At 41.4% G+C, this 19,015-nt stretch overlaps 1 protein-coding gene across 2 annotated transcripts in view; it reads right to left on the minus strand.

The window, feature by feature from the left end:
• The window catches only part of zgc:114181 (uncharacterized protein LOC619255 homolog), a 127,453-nt gene that overhangs the window by 37,750 nt on the left and 70,688 nt on the right, over window positions 1-19,015 (minus strand). Inside the window, exon 1 of one of the 2 annotated variants that reach the window (XM_034173901.1) lies at window positions 558-688. The exons of the other annotated variant lie outside the window; for it this stretch is intronic. The gene's annotated coding sequence lies outside the window, so the exon portion shown is untranslated. Of the gene's footprint in view, window positions 1-557; window positions 689-19,015 lie in introns of those variants that run through there. 2 annotated transcript variants of the gene reach the window in all.

The raw sequence follows: 19,015 nt of genomic DNA on the forward strand, positions 1-19,015 counted from the left end.
TGCTAGCTTTGATATATGTTGTGAGTCGGAAGCTGAAAATCGGAATGTAGATCAAATATAGACTGCAAATTATTGTATGACAGTAGCATTATAAGGAAGTTCTTCTCAAATCTGATGCTGAACTTTGACTTTTATCCCCACCCCCACTTTTTGATGGTGGAATGAAACAAACATAAATAAGCACAAACAAGCAAACAAACAAACACACACACAAACCAGTGCCAGGAACCTAAAGACAGAATTTCTTTCTTTCTTTCTTTCTTTCTTTCTTTCTTTCTTTCTTTCTTTCTTTCTTTCTTTCTTTCTTTCTTTTTAAAACCATAAACAAAAATGTCATTGCTGTACTAAATTTGCTTTATTTATTTATTTTTTTAATGTTTGTTATGTTTGCATTTTTTAAAAGAAGGCTTAGTTGACATTATTATTTGTTGAATGATGTTCTAATGAGATTGCAAATTTACTTTAGATTTTGAAAATTAAGCATTTCTTGCCTTATGTGTTGAAGTGGAAGTGAGGATCCGATGAGGTCTGTGTCTGTCAAATAATGGTTGTCCTACCTTTTCTCTGGTGAAGAACCGCCTCAGGCAGACTCACTGTGTTGCTTGGACTTTTATACCCAGCCTCCACAGCGGGCTGGGGTCACAGGGTCAAATATTTCCGGACACTGAGCCAAAACAGCTGAGATTTTATTATTTTTATCTGCAGACAGGCTCCAGAACTGCTGATCCCACTCCAAAAATGCACACAGGGGTTCAGCAGGAACAAAAGGGCCAATAAACCCTCTGGTTTGTGTTTTAGAATCTCTGAGGAAACTTCGAGATAAAAAAATGCAGCAGCACTTTTTTAGTCCTGTATTGGAGGAGTGTCCCGCTGCGATGGAGTTACCGTTGCACAATACCAAAGTCAGTGTTCCTTAAAAATCTTAATCCCATCACTTCTTCATGCTCATTACAGAAATTGTTTTAATTGGTTAAAAAAAAATCTTTTATGTGGTACATAAAATATTCAGCAAAACACCAGGAAGCACTCAGAATCAGAAGAACCCCAGTTTGTATGTGAATAAACAGATGTGAAACGTGTTGATTATTGACGTAAATAAACTAAATCAAATAAATAAACATACAACAAATGCAGGTTTTCTAGTTAAATCAAAAATAATTACTTTAACAAAATCTTGTTTATCTGTTTGTATTCTGCTGTTGGGTCATAAATCAGCCCACATGCTGACTGTGGAGGAAGGACAGGACCCCAGATCCTGCAGGCTGGAAGAAATAACTGGGCCAGCCTCGAGCCAAACCCAGTTTAAATAACAGCCCAGCATCGGCCAAAGTGCGCTGGAGTGGAGCTGGCTGCCAAAACTGAACCAAGCCAGATTGGGCCAGTATCACACAATGGAAATAACAGGCCATGCTTATCCTAGCTCAGGTTCAGGTGCCAAAACCTATCCGGCACTGCGATACAATCACCACAACAAATCTTCAAAACTTGTCCACATGTAAAAAATGAATGACTTGACCCAGATTAATGAATGGCCTTGGACTGGCCCTGAATACTGTGACAACCAGGAAACAAATACCAAGTTTTCCGGAGTATAAATCAGGTTTTTTTTTCCCCCCTGGTTTTTTTATACTCTGGTGCCTTAGATAATGAAAAATCACACATTTGGTGTTAATAATAATAGTAATTATAATGACTATTTATGGTGAAGTGGTTAATGCACTTGGTTTCAGTGCAGAAGGTTCCCGGTTCGAATCCCACCCTTACCACATTTCTCCATGTAATGTGGATTTGCGTCAGGAAGGGCATACGGCGTAAAATTTGTGCCAATTCAACACGCAGATCCACCTTGGATTTGCTGTGGCGACCCCGAGTGCAAACAAGGGAGCAGCCGAAGGGACTTACATAATGACTATTTATAATGGACTTTTCCAGGAATCACAGAAATAAATAAATAGTATAAACATATCCATACATTTACATTGTAGCGCACACATGCACACTCAAGGAGTTGCTGGAACATAATTCACCAAGTCAGTGGTTGTTCATAAGTAAATGTGAATAAGTGCAAATTTATTATTCAAATGAGAATAATAAATAAGTGCGTGCCTGAAAAGTTGAAAATGCTTTTTACTTTTCTGTGAAATAAAGGACACACTATGCATGTTTTAATGTAGAAACCGTCTCTCTTTATTACTTCCAACTCAGTTTCTAAACTGGTGGGCCCCGACTTTGGTTTGTGAACATTTTTGAAAGACACTCTGGCATCATGAGATGGCGAACGTGATGACAAATATGGTGTCACTGAAGCTCCCCAACTTCTGGGAGTTATCCGAGCAGCCTGGTTTGCCCAAACCAAGGTACAGTTCGCCCTGAGGGAGATCACCGCAGACAACACGAAGCATTATTACGTCCACGGCTGGACTGGTTATCTGGTGTACCGGGCAAATCCCGCCGGGCCCTCGCGCATTTTGGGCCCCCTCAGGTCTGTCATTAAAAAATATATGTATATAATTATATTTTTTATTGATTGCAACGGTAAAAAATGACACATAGAGGCCCATTGGATGCTTCTCCTGAGGCACATTGGGCTAGTCCAATGAAATTCCTTGATTCTCGAAGGCCCGCCCCTCATCACTCAAAGTTTTGGCTATTTGGTCTGAGCTTGAGTGGAGAACGGAGAGTTGTGCGCAAAATGGAGAAGCAAAAGAGTGGAGCTGAGAAGCGAAAGGAAAAAAGAAAACAGAAATTAAAAGATGACGCAGCAAAATGTGCCAAAATCAAACTAGCCTGGGACCAGCGTCGAGCGCACAGTTGGTGGAGAGTGAGCAGGAGGAGGAGGAGACAGAGACGGAGAGAGACGTGACCCAGCAGGGAGAGATTGAGGTTAGAATTCATCTCAACACTTGCTAGTAGCCAATGCAGTGTAGCTATTCACCGCTTCGGCGTTTCGTTTCCCATTTATTGCCTGAAACTAAGACTAAGTCGTCATCCTGACTTTCTCAAATCAGTCACAAACATGTACCTATTTGATTTATTTTCATACACTTTGACTTCTCTTGTATTGTTGCTCCAGCATATAGAACTCTTCCATTTGTCTTGAGCTGTCACAAGGACGACCTGTGCTGTGTGTCTACAGTCATTGCTAGTGTGTGTTAGTTATGACATCCCCCCCTTTCACTTTCTCAAATCCAACTAATATCTTACTTCTACTGCTTGTCGTGTGTTGTGCAACTATGATTTTATACAAAATGTATTTTTGTAATCTTTTCCTTCTGTAATGGCATGCCATGTCATTATCAAGACATCTGGTATTAAGTATTAGCTGCCTCGTGGCGTGGTAGATGGATAGGTAAGAAGCCGACTAGCTGTGCTACTGTTTAGCAATCGCTGGTAGCCGTTCCAAGGTGGAGTAGCTACTGCCAGCCTGGTGAGAAGGGGCAGAAAGACGTGTGATTACGCTGTGGAATTGGCATAAAATATTTTTGGTTGTTATTAACATTCCATTCAGTAAGGTCACTCACAGTATCTCTCGACTGGAGCAATTGTAAGATGAAAGTATGAAAATGTTTAACCTAGGAAATTATTACTGAGGGATTAATTTTATTCAGTAAGACTTAGAACATACAATAGCGGCCCAGATGGAGTTGTGTACAACACAGCCCTTTCCTTACTGTATATTAACAGAAATCATATTTACCTCATGGCCTATGCAGCACAATGTCCCTACTGTTTCCATGTTATTCATATGACCATCTATATTTAAAGGACATAATACATTAGGGAATTAGGAGTTGGAGCACCTGTGTGTGTGTGTGTGTGTGTGTGTGTGTGTGTGTGTGTGTGTGTGTGTGTGTGTGTGTGTGTGTGTGTGTGTGTGTGTGTGTGTGTGTGTGTGTGTGTTGCCTTAGCTTTGGTGTCAAATAATGCTCTGACTAGATTTGGTCTCCAACTTACAGTGTTGTGTGTGTTAGTGAAATATTGCTTTGCTTAACCCTCGTAAGGTGTTTGGGTCTGTGGGACCCGTTTTCAGTTTTTGCTTAAGGAAAATGGTATGAATATATATAAATATATATTTTTTTTCACATTGAGACTCACTGGCCAGGGCTCATAATCAGGAAAAAAAAAAGTTAGTGACCTTATCCTCCTCTCTCTCTATCGCTCACCCTCAAAAACATACATACACAGAACTTCACATACATTCTTCTTTAGCATATGCCTCCAGACATCATATATAGGCCTATATATATATCGTATATAGAACGGCGCTGGGCCCTCAGGTGATCAATAAGTGCCCGGGCCCTTTTCAGATGCCAGTCCAGCCCTGATTATGTCGTCTCAGCCCTCAGCAGCTGCACAGCAACGAGTTGGTCACACTCCTGCAAAGGCCCCGGCAGCGAACAAATATGCACCCGACTGACCTAAAAATCTTTGAACTGCCCGATGCTGAAAGGACTCTTCTCCCTGCAAGGGCAGGGGGACAGCAAGCCCTCCGAGGGCAAAATGTTACAGCTCCTGGTGAAACACAGGCCAGATATCCTGTTCACCCACCTATTCCTACAACAACTCCCTCCCCAGGTGTGCAGCTCTGTCCAGCAGCACCATCACAGACTGCTGTATGGTGGTGGAGGATGCAGACAAATTCTTCTTGGCTGGCCAACACCACGGCATGGCAGTGGTGGCACTCGCCCCGGCTCACATGGCTGCAGTGGCCCCGGTCCACACACCAGCGCCACCCACAGAGGAAGCAGCACTCATGGCGACAGCACCTCTCCCGCCTCAACAGCGTCCTCAAACCGGCTTCTGCTTCTACCATGCTACGTTCAGAGCCAAAGCCAGATGCTGCCGCTCACCATGCACCTTCAAGCATAAGGGAAACAGCAGGGCTACTGCTCTGTAGTAGCCTTGAGTGTCATGCGCACAACAGGCTGCTGTTTATACAAAACTCTGTCTCTGGCCGTCAGTTCCTGTGCAATACTGGCATGCAACGGAGCATCCTGCCCGCTTCAAAATTGGACATCTTGGCAGATGGTGTTGGCCCGCCCATTGCAGCCACCAACAGCATCCCCATACGCACATATGGCACCCGGCACGTCCGTTTGTATTTCGGGGGACAGAGCTTCAGCTGGGAGTTTATTACTGTTAAGGTCGCTGTCTACCTCCTGTGCACGGACTTTCTCTGCACGTATGGAATGCTGGCGGATGTAAAAAAAATCACCGTCTGACTGATGGCACCACCTTCCCCTCTTACAGCTGCATCCTCCACAGGGTGGACTCCATCAGCCTGTCCACTGTGTTGTCACGAGTGGATGTGTTCCACTGCCTGCTTGGTGAATTCGCCACACTCATGCAACTGACCTTCTCTGCCTCAACCGCCAAGCATGGATTGGAGCACCACATCACATTTCCCAACCAGAAACCCTGGATGAACAGCATAATCCAGTCCCTATTAAAAAGCCGCAACATTGCCTTTAAATCAGGGGACAGAGCCCTGTACAGCGCGGCCAGGTCTGACCTGAAAAGAGGCATCAGGGAGGCCAAGGCTGCCTACAAGAAAAAGATAGAAGACCACTTCTCTGTGAATGACCCCAGAAAGATGTGGCAGGGAATAAATCATATAACCAACTACAGAAGCAGCAACCCAGGAAATGTTAGGTCTGACGCCTCGCTGGCAGAAGAGCTGAACCGCTTCTTTGCCCGCTTCCAAGCAGACAGACCAGCAGCAACTCCACACCCACCACCCTCCAGCACTAGCATGCTAACACTTCAGGAACACAAAGTGAGATGTGTGCTGAAGGCGGTGAACCCCAGGAAGGCGGCCGGCCCCGATGGTGTACCTGGAAAGGTACTCAAAGCGTGTGCTGACCAACTGGCTGGAGTTTTCACCTGCATCTTCAACCTGTCCCTGTCACAGGCCATCATTCCACTCTGCCTCAAATCTTCCACCATCATTCCAGTCCCAAAGAAGTCAGCAGTGGAGAGCATAAATGACTACAGGCCTGTTGCACTTATGCCTGTGGTCATGAAGTGCTTTGAAAGACTGGTCTCTCAGCACATCAGGGCCTGTCTGCCTCCCACTCTGGACCCCCACCAGTTTGCCTACAGGGCAAACCGCTCCACAGAGGATGCTATCACCACAGCTCTCCACACCGCGCTGATCCACCTGGAGCTATGTGAGGATGCTCTTCCTGGACTTCAGCTCAGCCTTCAACCACATCATCCCAGAGATCCTGGTCCAGAAATTGACACATTTGAGCATCTCCACCCCCATCTGCCAGTGGATCAAGGACTTCCTCACAAACCGCCCACAGTCTGTGAAACTTGGCCCCCACCTTTCCTCCACCATAACACTCAGCACCGGTTCCCATCAAGGCTGTGTACTGAGCCCCCTCCTGTTCACCCTTTACACTCACTACTGCTCGCCGACCCATCTTTCAAACGCAATCATAAAGTTTGTGGGGTGGTGGCCAAGTGGTTAATGCGCTTGGTTTCAGTGCAGAAGGTTCCGGGTTCAAATCCCACCCCTGCTATATTTCTCCATGTAATGTGGAGTTGCATCAGGAAAGGCATCCGGCATAAAACCTGTGCCAATTCAACATGCAGATCCACCTTGGATTTGCTGTGGCGGCCCCGAGTGCAAACAAGGGAGCAGCCGAAGGGACTTACTTTTACCACTGTGGTTGGGCTCATCTCAGGAGGGGATGAGTCTGATTACAGAGATGAGTCAAAAGAAATAAACAAAAGAAATAATCCTGGACTTCAGAAAGGGTAGGGCTGACCCAGCCCCGCTCTACATCTATGGGGATGTGTGGAAAGGGTCAGCTCCATCAGGTTCATGGGAGTGCAGCTCTCTGACAGCCTCTCCTGGACTGCCAACACCACAGTGGTGGTGAAGAAAGCCCAGCAGCGACTCCACTTCCTGTGGGTGCTCAGGAGGAACAATCTGGAGGAGAAGCTGCTGGTGTTGTTCTACAGAGCCACCATCGAGAGCATCCTGACATACTGCATTACAGCGTGGTACGGGGGGTGCTCAGCAGCAGACAGGAGAGTGCTGCAGAGGGTGATCAAAACGGCCCAGGGGATCACTGGTTGCTCTCTGCCCAGCCTGGAGGACATTGCCAGCTCTCGCTACCCCAGCAGAGCTGCCAGCATCAGCAAAGACACATCCCACCCCAGCAACCACCTGTTTGACCTACTACCCTCCGGCCGACGATATAGGTCAGTCAAAACTAGAACAAACAGACTCAGGGACAGCTTTCTCCCCAGAGCAGTCACTGCACTGAACAATAACAAACCACTTTAATCTGCACTTTTCAAGGTCCTTGTGCAATATCTGTAACCATGTGCAATATTTCCACGTGCAATATTATTCCACAGTTGTAAATAATTCTCATTTTACATTTTACTTTGGTCTACATTTTACTTAGTTGTACATATATTTAAATAATTTATTGTTAATATTCATTATCTTTTATTTGGCTAACAATTACTCGCACCTCGGAAAAGCACCTTTTGGAACTGCATTCAAATCTCGTTGCAATGCAAATTACAATGACAATAAAGGCGATTCTGATTCTGATTCTGCCGCTTACATGTAGAAAGTTCTCCAGATTGTCTGAATCTTCTGATTATATTATGGACTGTAGATGATGGAATCCCTAAATTCCTTGCAATTGAACATTGAGAAACATTGTTCTTAAACCGTTGGACTATTTTTTCATGCAGTTATTCACAAAGTGGTGATCCTCACCCCATCTTTGCTTGTGAACAGCTGAGCCTTTTGGGGATGCTCCTTTTATACCCAATCATGACACTCACTTGTTTCCAATTAACCGTTTTGCCTGTGGAATGTTCCAAACAGGTGTTCTTTGAGCATTGTTGCCCCTCCCAGCTTATTTGAAATGTGTTGCAGGCATCCATTTCAAAATGAGCAAATATTTGCACAAAAACAATAAAGTTTATCAGTTTGAACATTAAATATTTTGTCTTTGTGGTGTATTTAATTGAATATAGGTTGAAGAGGATTTGCAAATCATTGTATTCTGTTTTTATTTACATTTCACACAACATCTCAGCTTCATTGGAAATGGGGTTGTACAAATCAAAGCCCTTTACAAGGCATAAAAAAGGCATCCATATATCTTTAAAGTCCTTCAGTTGTCCTTTGGCCATATAGGTCAGTTTCTCCAGTGCCAAGTTACTAGACATTAGTTGAATCCACTGTTTCACCCTAGGTCTCTCAATGTCCTTCCATTTCAAAGCAATTACATATTTTACTTGTACCAGGCAAAAGTTTAAAAATGTCCTTATTTCTGCATTAAATTTGAAGCCTTTAAGGAAAATATGCAGTATACAGAGTTTATCATCAATGGGCATTTTACATTCAATCAGATCTCCAAAAAAATAGAAGTTTTTCACACTGCCACATACAATGATAAAGTGTCCCCTTTTCTTCAAAATGGTAATTTTATACAGTCATCAGGAATATTGGGGTTGAAATGATGGAGTTTTACTGGTGTGATATATGTTCTGAACAGACACTTGTACTGCAGTAATCTGAACCTTTGTATTAATTGTTTTCCACTCTTTAATTGAAATGTGTTTTTATATCAGATCTCCAGGCTTGTAAATATGACAGACTATTTTTTTTTGAGGCTGTAAGTAAAATATTGTAAAATTTGGAAATCAGGCCTCTACTTTGATGATGGTTAACAGCCATATTCTCTATGGTGGAAAGTGAAGGTTCCACAGTTGACTTCAATAAATTAGTAATGAAAATTCTGACCTGGAAATACTTAAAAACAATGTTTCTTGGGCAAATTGTATTTGTTTGTTCATTTGTTCAAAAGACATTAGCACACCTTCCTTGTATAAATCCCCAATTTTACATACATCCATATTTTAAAGCCCATGTCGGCGGCAGTGCAGGTTTAAATGCATTATTGCCCCAGATGGGAGACAGAGCTGAGAGCCTCGACTCCTCATTCAAAGCAACATGTGCCTGGTGCCAGATGGATACAGTATTTCTAACAAATGGATTTTTTGTGTTTTTCTGCAGTTGTTTAGTTTCAGCTGAGTAAATATAGGATTGTAATGGCAGCTCCATTGCGTTATTTTCAATATGTATCCAAGATGGAATATCAATAGGGGAAAGTAAGACATAGCGGCACATAATTGGGCTGCCCAATAGTACAACTTCATGTTAGGCAGTCTAAGCCCTCCTCGGTCATAAGGTAAATACAGCAGAGAAAGACCCAACCTAGGACGTTTGTTATTCCAGATAAGTTTTGTAAAGTTTTTGTTTAACAATGAAAACACAGAAGCAGGAATATGTAGGGGGATGGACTGAAAAAGATAAAGGAACTTTGGAAGAATTGACATTTTAATAATACTGATGCGACCTATCATGGAGATTGATAAGTCTTGTTTTAAATTTCATTATTATTATTATTGTTATTATTATTATTTTGTCAGTGTACAGTTACAGTGAGAGTTCCCAGCTGCTGTAAAATTATTGTAAAAATTGGATAACACACTCTTGCAGACACACAAAAAGGTCACATTCAAATCACTTCAGCTAGAAATTTGAATGGAGCTCCTGTCCTCTCCGGTGAGATTCAAACCCGTTGTTTCACCTCGTCTGCCCGCTTTTAAAAGCCTTTTATTTCATAGCTGTCTGCCTTGCTCGCCGGATGAATCAACAGGGAAATGTTATTGTTATTAAATGTTATTCGAACAATAAGCCCTGGATAACCAAATCACTCAAAACTAGAAGCACTCAGAGAGTGCAAACCTCCGCCAAGGCCATAGGGTCACTGACCCTAAAGAGACAGTGATCTAGTCAACAATTCAGTGTTACAATCAAAACTATGATACATACACTTTTCTTTCCTGTATATTTGACATCCTTGACAATGAAAACATACCACTAGAACTTGGGATCATTTTTATGTCTTTATTAGTTCAAAAGTTATTGTATAAAAACGATTTTTTCTGTAATGGCGGTTTTCTTCTGGATCTAGCTCCATAACATTTGAAGCTACATCAAATCTGATGACACCTTACTGAATCAGTACCTATTCAGCTACAATTTGGTGTTAGTTGTGCATCTCTAGCTTCATTTGTCACCTCACACTGACACATTTTCTATTTTCCCTATATTTTTGCATATTCTGGATCACCAGATCCGGAATCCGGATCCGATCATCACCAAACTTTGTTGTTTGATAGAACATTTGACTATGTTACACCCTAATTTTTTTCAAGCCTTTCTGCCTTGTTTTTGTGGAGTTAGAAACTAGAATGTCAAAATTCCCCCTATCCCGCAATGGTGAAGAATCCTTTAAAAAATGCCTGGATCCGGATTGTGATTCGGATCACCACTAAAATTTAATCACTTGCTCCTCTTGTCATTTCCAACTGTTAAGGATTTTATATATATATATATATATGTTATCACTGTTAAACATTTGTACCTTTTGTCTTCTTTCTGATGAGAACGGTGTTGTGCTGTTTGCACTTAACCCCGAGAATGTACGTGTTATTCAACCTTGTTTTAGCATGCTGGGGTCAATCTGAACTGGGAATGAGGAGCTGGATGTACTTATTATTATTATTATACAACTTGTTTTCGTAGCCGCTAACGACTGGGAGTAAAAGAACTGAAGGTTGAATTTTGACTGATTGTGATGTGATGCTTAGTGTTCCAGGCAGATGCAGAACAGCTGATAACTGCGAACGAGATGTGCTGACCTTCGACGATAAGAGTAAAAGAAAGAAACTGTTTTATGCTTACAGCTGTACTTATTGACGTGTGTGTTTATGTTACGGGAAGAAACTTGTCTTGCGTCATTCCCCCACCCTTAGGACAAGTTTTTGTTTATGTGATGAGGGATTCACTAATAAAAAGAGCGAAGCGCAGGCCAGACTTTAGTGTAGCCTTGGTGTATAGCCTGACTGCACTCCGCGCGTAAAATTTGACTTTCTGTCTCACTGGTGTTTCTTGACTCTGTTTGTCTTGTTAAAGGTTTTAAAAATGTTTGGAGGAGAAAATACCCAACACCAACCACTCCACAAAATTTCATCAAAATCTGTTCAAAACCTTTTGAGTTATCCTGCTGACAAACAGACAGACAAACAAACAAACGCAACCGAAAACATAACCTCCTTGGCCGAGGTAACAACCCTGAATGAAAAGAAAATAGCATTTAACTCAGGAAACAAAAAGGAAGGTAAACTCATTCAAAACAGACTGAATAAAGAAATAGACAGCCAAAAGAGTGTATAAAGACAGGGTGGAGAGGCTTTTTAACAACAGAAAGGCCAGGTGATGCTTGGCGGGGGGAAGGAACCCTGGCCAGGCTCCCCTCCAACTCCACGCATTACGAATGTCATATTTGCATCATTCTTGGCACATTCCTGACATTCTTAACGTGACTTAACACATCTGAATAGGTTTCTTAATAGCGTGTGTTGGTGCATGATATTCATGATTTTCATGCAGCATGTTTTTTGCTGTCAAAAAATCTCCCACAAATGTCACGCACCACCCTTATTTCGCCTCATGTCGTGGAGGTCGCAACTGAGCGTGTTGATCCGTCTTGATTAGTGGTGATCCTTAATAGAGAGTGACAGTGTTCTTCTCTGACGTGCGCACAATTAAACCCTGCTGCACCGCATTCAGTTTCATTGCTAAAGTGAGCAAAGTTTAACCGTCAAAAATGTTTGTAAACCCTAAAATCAAACATTTTAGTCCATCTGTTGTGTGTTTGTAGCAGACTGGCTGCCTGTCGCTTGCTGATGATGTCATCATTAAGCGCAAAACATGATTGGCCGGTCGACACAGGGTAGTGTGTAGTGTAGTTCAGGTTCACTTTGGAAATTACAGTGAGTGAGTCCCCTCGACACAAAAACAAAATGGTCTGATTTTAACATTATTTTATTTTATTTCTGTGGCTGTAATTTAATCAACAAGACTCGGTGGGGGAGAGGAGCTCTCATGGTGCAGCTGTGTGTACAGAGGGACTTTTCTTCACATTTAGACACTGTTTTAGACAGTGGTGGGTACAGATAACCAAAAAATTAACTTCGATAACAAATAATCTGATAACTGAAAAGTTTTCTTAGATAAACTGATAAACCACCCAAAAATGTATCGGAAGTTACAGATAACCGAAAAATTCCAGTATTGTCTCTGGTCCATTTGCAACTACGAACAAGCTGATTTTGAGTTTTAACACCACGATTGCTTTTGGAAGCATCAAAAGCAACCACAGACCCAAACATCTTGCCCCCTGCTGGAAGCTCTTGTTTACTACACAGCTTCCAGCACAGAAGCACCCTAAAAGCAGCCACAAAGCCAGCTCTCTACCAATCACAACGTTCCGGTCAGGCGGAGGTCTTGGAAAATAAAGTCATGCTGACTTATGGTTTGGTGTGAATACTGATAGAATAACTCCATCAATGTCAATTCTGTCATTTATACAAAGTTAAAATATATATTTTTTAATGTTGAATAATGCACTAATTCTGAGGTTTTGTAACAAACACAGACAGATCGCAAAGGATTCTGGGTAAAAGTGCCTCTGCTAAACACTGATTGGTTCAGTCATTCACTATGTAAACCAAGACATTAATGTGACGTGTGTCATGTGTTGGTGTTTACAGATAAATGTGCTTTTGTAAAATATTCCATTTTTTATTTGTAAAAACAGCCATTTTTATGTATCCCTGGAAGTGTCATCACAAAATGTTTTGCACATGGAGTGAGAATGTGCGCTCATTTTATTATTTTTACTATTTTTAATATTACTTTTATGATGTGCGCACGTTTGATGATGTTGTAAAATGTGTACTCAATATTGTCTTGACACATAAATGTTGGCTTTACATTGTGCGAGTTTTGGCCCTTTTTCAGATGATTTTTCATTTGTGCGAGAATTTTTTGGACCGAGTTTCAGGTTAATCGCGTGTCCTGCATCGTGTAGTGTACATGGAGTAACAAGCTGCGTTTAATATCTCACGACCACCTCCTGATTGCCGACCGTATGGTCAGATGAAAATCAAACCTTTTTGATATTATTCTGGTTGGCCGTTGTGAGGGTATCCTGCTGCTGAAGAGTGACAAGCGTCCAACCTCTCGCACTGTGCATTGTGCAAACACCGCAGAGCTGTCTTGTAATTTTTTTTGTTGTTATTTTGTTTTATTTTTAAACTTTGATGTCTCCCATCGAGAGTTTTTGTAAATTAAGTTTGAAAAAAAAGCTTATGTTTTGCTTCTGGAAACACGAGTCCGACGTGTGGTTTTTGAACGTACAATGTGTGTGAGAACATAAATCGGGTGCTCTGAACTTTTACACCGTGCGGTTCTGTTGTACAGTTTGAACTGAAACCGAGTACAGTGATTAAAAATATCTTACAGTGTCTGCCCAGCTTCAGGACGAATACTGCCATGAACCGCTATGAACACTACTGGCCAGTAGATGGCAGTAGAGGCCTTGAAAACTTGCCAAAACAAAATTCCAGATAATCTGTGTCTGCTACATTTAAGATGCGTGGAATTTAACAAACGCAAATACAATAACAACGTCTATAAACCCAGAGAATATATTCACAAGAGTTTTAGGCACTAGAGTTTAATGCTGTTGTCCGTGGAGCCTGAACAGAGTGTCTGAAATGCATTTGTACTCTCGTGAACGTACTGAGATTACCCTATCCTACCCATAATGCACTGCTGGGCACAGCATGTGCTCACTAAAACCTTAAAAATCAGCACATTACTTTAAAACTAAAACATATATCTGATATTCTGATGATCTGATTTTCACTTTATAAAACTTCAGAGATGACAGTAACTTTAAATAACTTGTCCAAAATTAGTTTGGTTAAAATTTGAACCATACGTTAAAAATGTATGCCTCTGGATGACTTGGGTGATATTGACAGTGTGTCAGTATGGTGTTAAAAGAAATGATTTTTTTTTTTTTTTTGTGACCAGTTTTCATTTGCGTGTAGAGGATGGAGCAGTTTCTCCTGGAAGCACCTCTCTTCTGTTTGCAGAGGGTGGAACTATACATCTGTTAGGAAACTTTTTGTTATGTGCTGACGCGGGTCAGAGAACCGAACCAGCATCTGACAAGGGCCCAGTGCTAAATAACCAGAAAACGGTTCCAAAAAACAAAACAAATTTATTTCCCTCCTGTGCAATAATTTGTGTACAACATAAATGTTCGGTTGTCTGGCGAGGTGAAGGATGGCGCGCTCTCCAGCGCCCAAATGGATCAAAGCCCGGCGCTTCTGGACTCAGATTCACCGCCGAACACCCCCCAGGTGGATATGACAAACTGACTCTGTGAAGGATGGAAAAGGTGAGGTAAGTCAACAGAGCTACAATAAATATCCTTCAAAGGCACACACTATCAGCAACACATTCAGGTCTGAATTTAAACTTTATGTAAATGAGCAGCTTCTCACAACAGGTGGAGGATCATCAATCCGTACGCCACGACAGTGAGGAGCAAACTGTACAATTCTCATCAATGTTCAAATATACTGCGTAACAAAATACCAAATTACTGTTAACACTTATTCAGACAATTATCACCTCTGATGTGTGCTGACAGCATGTGTCCCTCACCCGTCGTCCTTCACAGGCACGATGTGTCAAACCCTGGCGCGGTCCTCAGCGTCTCACAAATGAACGTCACAAGGTCGAGTTCCCGGCAATTCTGAATTCTGCTCGAATCACTCATGGCTTAAATGCAGAATGCCATCTCATTTTCTGCTTCAGCTGAAAGTCTTTAAGTTTGCACGTGAGCATCATCCACAGGTGCTGCAAGTTGTTAGGCCTGCACGTGAACATCCTTCGCAGGTACAGCCAATAGTTCTGATGAAGGTGAAGGACTCTTCCGCCAGCACCTTCTCCACAGAAAAAAACAGTTTGCATACCACCTGGAGAGCAAAGAAAAGAAAACACCAAAATGTCCAGCCAAACCCCCCAACACACAACACTTTTAACAGGTAGGTGTTCAATGATTTAAAATTTTAAAAATGTTTGCCGCTGTTCATTATCGGACAAAAATTTATCGGAAGATAATTAGTCCAATAATGGTTTTTAAAGTTCTAAAGTTATCTAAAAAGATAATCCGATTATGAAAACATTAGCTTCGATAATGGATTATCGGAACTGTGCCCACCACTGCTGACTCATTTTTAAAACAGGACGCTTTATTGATTTATTTATTCAAATGTATCCCACTGAAACTAACAGGTAAGAATTTATATTTACTACATGTATTTTACTCTGCCAATCAATGCATTAATGGACGTATTTCGGTTGTTTAAGCTGTAGAGTTTAAAGCATGTCAAAAAAGCAGCAGCTTTTTAGTTCGTAAATGACAGTGAATCTAATACTGAGATAATCTGTGACTTCTAATACTGTGTTTTACTGCTTTTGAAAGATGATGACAGTGCTTGGGGTTTTATTTTTTTATTCATTCATTTTTCTGTGTTCCTTGAATTTACCCAGCAGCGAAAAGTGAAAGTGAAATTGGTTTATCAGAAGCCGACAGCATAATCTGATGTGGCCATGTCCCAATCAATACTAAAAGTTATTGGTTACTATCTGTAATAAAGATAAATTTTTTAGCAGTTTATCGGTTTAGCGTCATAAAAGATAACTTTTCAGTTATTGGCTTAATGGTTATGGAAGCAAATTTTTTTGGTTAGCTGTGCCCACTGCTGAGGACTAGTATAATTGACCTTTGTTTTTAATATGTTTTTAATGTATTTATTATGGAACTCAGGAACTTTGGATTGTAATCTGTGAATGGACATGTGCTGTGTTCTATTTGTTTCTGCTCTGGCGCTTTCTCTGCAAATGAAGTTCCTAATGGATGAATAAAGTTGGCTTGATTTGATTTGATTTGAACAACTGTCACTGCTTCTGTTCTGTGCATCTCAGCACACAGGGGCACCTGCCTACCTGCAGTTGGGCACTGCGTCAATTTGCCAGTTCCTCACACAGTGATATGATAAACGCTTTGCAACGCAGAATGATTTTTTTGTGTTTAATGTGCTGCCCTCATATGTGTCATGAAAAATTGCGCCCCAGGCGACTGCCTGGTTTGCTTGCCCCAAAAACCACGTCTGTCCTCAGGGGTGGTATAAGTGGTTCAAAAGAATTTGCAGCTCACCTCATTGGTTGATTCTCCTCCTAAATCCTGTATTAAGTTATATATTTTTGGTCAGCCTCTGAATTCGCTTTTTTGGCTTGAGTTTTTGTGCCTTCCTGTTAAGCATCCCCCCGTAGCTCTTTTCCTAGTTTGTTAATAGTCAGTGGCTTCGGCAGTGTCACATTTTATTGGTTTCTTCATTTTTCTTGTTCTTTTATTAAGTGTTTTTTCCTCCTGTCAACACTCAGTTTGCTCTTCCCGCAGTTCCTTTTGGCCCCTGTGTTCGTTGTTACTCCTTTTGCATCCTCTTGGTAATCTGTTATGCAACCCATTTGCGAGTCTGTTTGTTCCCCATGGCCCACACAGTATTTCATTTTGTTGGATTTTTTTTTATATATTTTCTGTTCTTTAGTGAAGCGAGATAGCCCCCATGTATTTTCTCTGGTCGCTTACCTTTTGTGAATTATTTTTCTGTTGGTTGCCTCTGGTACAAATTATGTTGTTGGTTTTCTTGCATTTTATGTTCAGTTATCATGCGGTTTTGGTTTCTCAAGGTTTTGTTAACTGTTTTATTTCGGCAGTTGTTCCGATGTGTGCGTTCCATTTTTAATCAGGTTTCCTCCTCTTTCAGTTCTGTTGGTCAGTTGATTTTCTCCTTTTGCCGCTGCCATCTCAGTAGGCCCATAGGCAGGTTTTACCTTCCCATCATTTCATGCCTTAAATCTGCCCGTTGTTCTCCTACCTACCCTACTACAGTTTCTGGCTGTTCGCATTTTCAGTCTCCCAACTTGCCATTAGACTTTGAGGCATCTAACGACCAACCACCTGACATCCCCATGCTTTTTGATAGACCTCGTTGTCACCCTCCTGGTTCTACGTTTGACCCTACTAACTGCACTGTGGGCATCTGGCACCTGCTGGGTGGCACCCTGGCACCCTGTGGGCCACACGGCGGATCACCAGACTGCCCCATGGCCTAGTCATCCTCACTTCCAACCTCCTGGTTCACCCATGACCTGTTATAGGCCTATGGACCTACCCTTCAAACCTCTAACCAGTTTTGTTTGATCACGTGGCTTTCGCCTAACCTTTGCTGTCTTTCCACTAAGAGCCCTGGTGGGTCACATGGTCTCTGTCCTGATTCTGCCCTGGACCTTGAGGGGACACCCATGCCCCGCTGTGGCTCCGCCGTGGATCCTGATGGATTGCACGGTTGCCCATTTTTCCCTTTGAATGACTGTATCGCCGCCTGGTTTTTGCCTTCATCTGTTTGGGGGGGTCCTGTAACCTCCCTCTCGTCCTCCTGTTCAACAAAAAACAACAACAAAAAACAAACAAAACAAAAAACACACACACACACAAAAACAAAACAAAACACAAAAATGGGAGATCTATGGAGGAAAAATAGATGTTTTCCCTCATGTCTGTGAGACAGGGTGTACCAGCCTCAGTTCATCCCCGTCCATGTTGATAAAACACATTGTATTTCTCTAATTTTATAACAAAACATGCCCTGACTAGCTAAACGCTATGTTTGTGTTATGATTTTGTTTTTGCTACAACGGAGGTCATTAAAACGGCTCTCTGAGTATGTAAAGACAGAAGGCTCTAGTGGTACATTGCATGCTGTGCCTTTTTGGAACTTTTCCAGGTGCATCTGTTTTTGCTTTAAATGCAAAAATAAATCGCTCTGCATCGATACATCTGACTCCTGAATGCTCTTTCATCGCCGGTTTCATTTTATGCTGACATTCATCATAGAAATTCCACAACAGTGGCCATGTTAACAGACACCGCCTGTATGATGGAAGCCAGCGGGAGTCGCTGTGCAATAGCAGTCAGTAACCGTCTCTCCTCAACAGCAAAATACGTGTTCATGAGTTCATGTCCTGGGTGGAGTAAGTAGCTGCTGCACTACTCTGAACAATAGAGCGGTGCCTGTTTTTCCACGCGTGCTGTGAGCCGCACAATGCTAAAATACACAGGAAAATGATCTGCAGACCAGACCACGAACATTAAATAATTAACATCTTTTACTGGAGTTTCTATAACCGGAGAAGAACTCACAGACACGCAAATTATAAATAACAATTAAAAAAAAAATCCATTACACTGATTGAAAAAAATCATCAACAACAACGTGGACCTCTGTGAGTCACAGGATCTGGATTATATAAATAATCTAACAAAGGAAAAGCTGATGGTGGGTCCATATGTATTTACATTTTTCAGTTTATATACTGTAACATGTACGATACTATGTGTGCCTTCAGGGAGGTGCTGTCAGGCTGGCTGAATATATATATATATATATATATATATATATATATATATATATATATATATATATATACATATATATACACACATACACATACACTTCCATACTGTATTGGTACCAATATTTTGAATATGTGATTGTACTTGTTTCCTGCAGTATTTTTAGTCGTACAGATTCAGAGGATACATTTTTCACATACGTGCTGTTAACAACCAAGCACGGAAAAACAAGATGTGCAGCTGCATCAAAACAGTTCACAAAAAAAAAAAAAAAATATATATATATAAATCACAATAAAATAAATAATAATCACACATGAACATACTTCACATTCAAGGTGGATAAATAAAGACTAACAACTGATTTGTAAATCGTGTCATCACACACCTCAAATTTAGCAAAGCACTAAAAGATCCTGTTTGTAGAATTCAAGGAGAGCCAGTTTCACTTCATGTTAACAATGAAAATTGAAGTGGATGTTTGTTTTTGTTTTTTGTTATTTTTGCAGTAAATTACACAGTTTAGTATGACATTAACAGTTAAAGTAGATGTTCAGGTCCCAGAA

This window comes from Thalassophryne amazonica, chromosome 7, assembly GCF_902500255.1.
Source record: "Thalassophryne amazonica chromosome 7, fThaAma1.1, whole genome shotgun sequence".
Lineage (NCBI taxonomy): Eukaryota > Metazoa > Chordata > Actinopteri > Batrachoidiformes > Batrachoididae > Thalassophryne > Thalassophryne amazonica.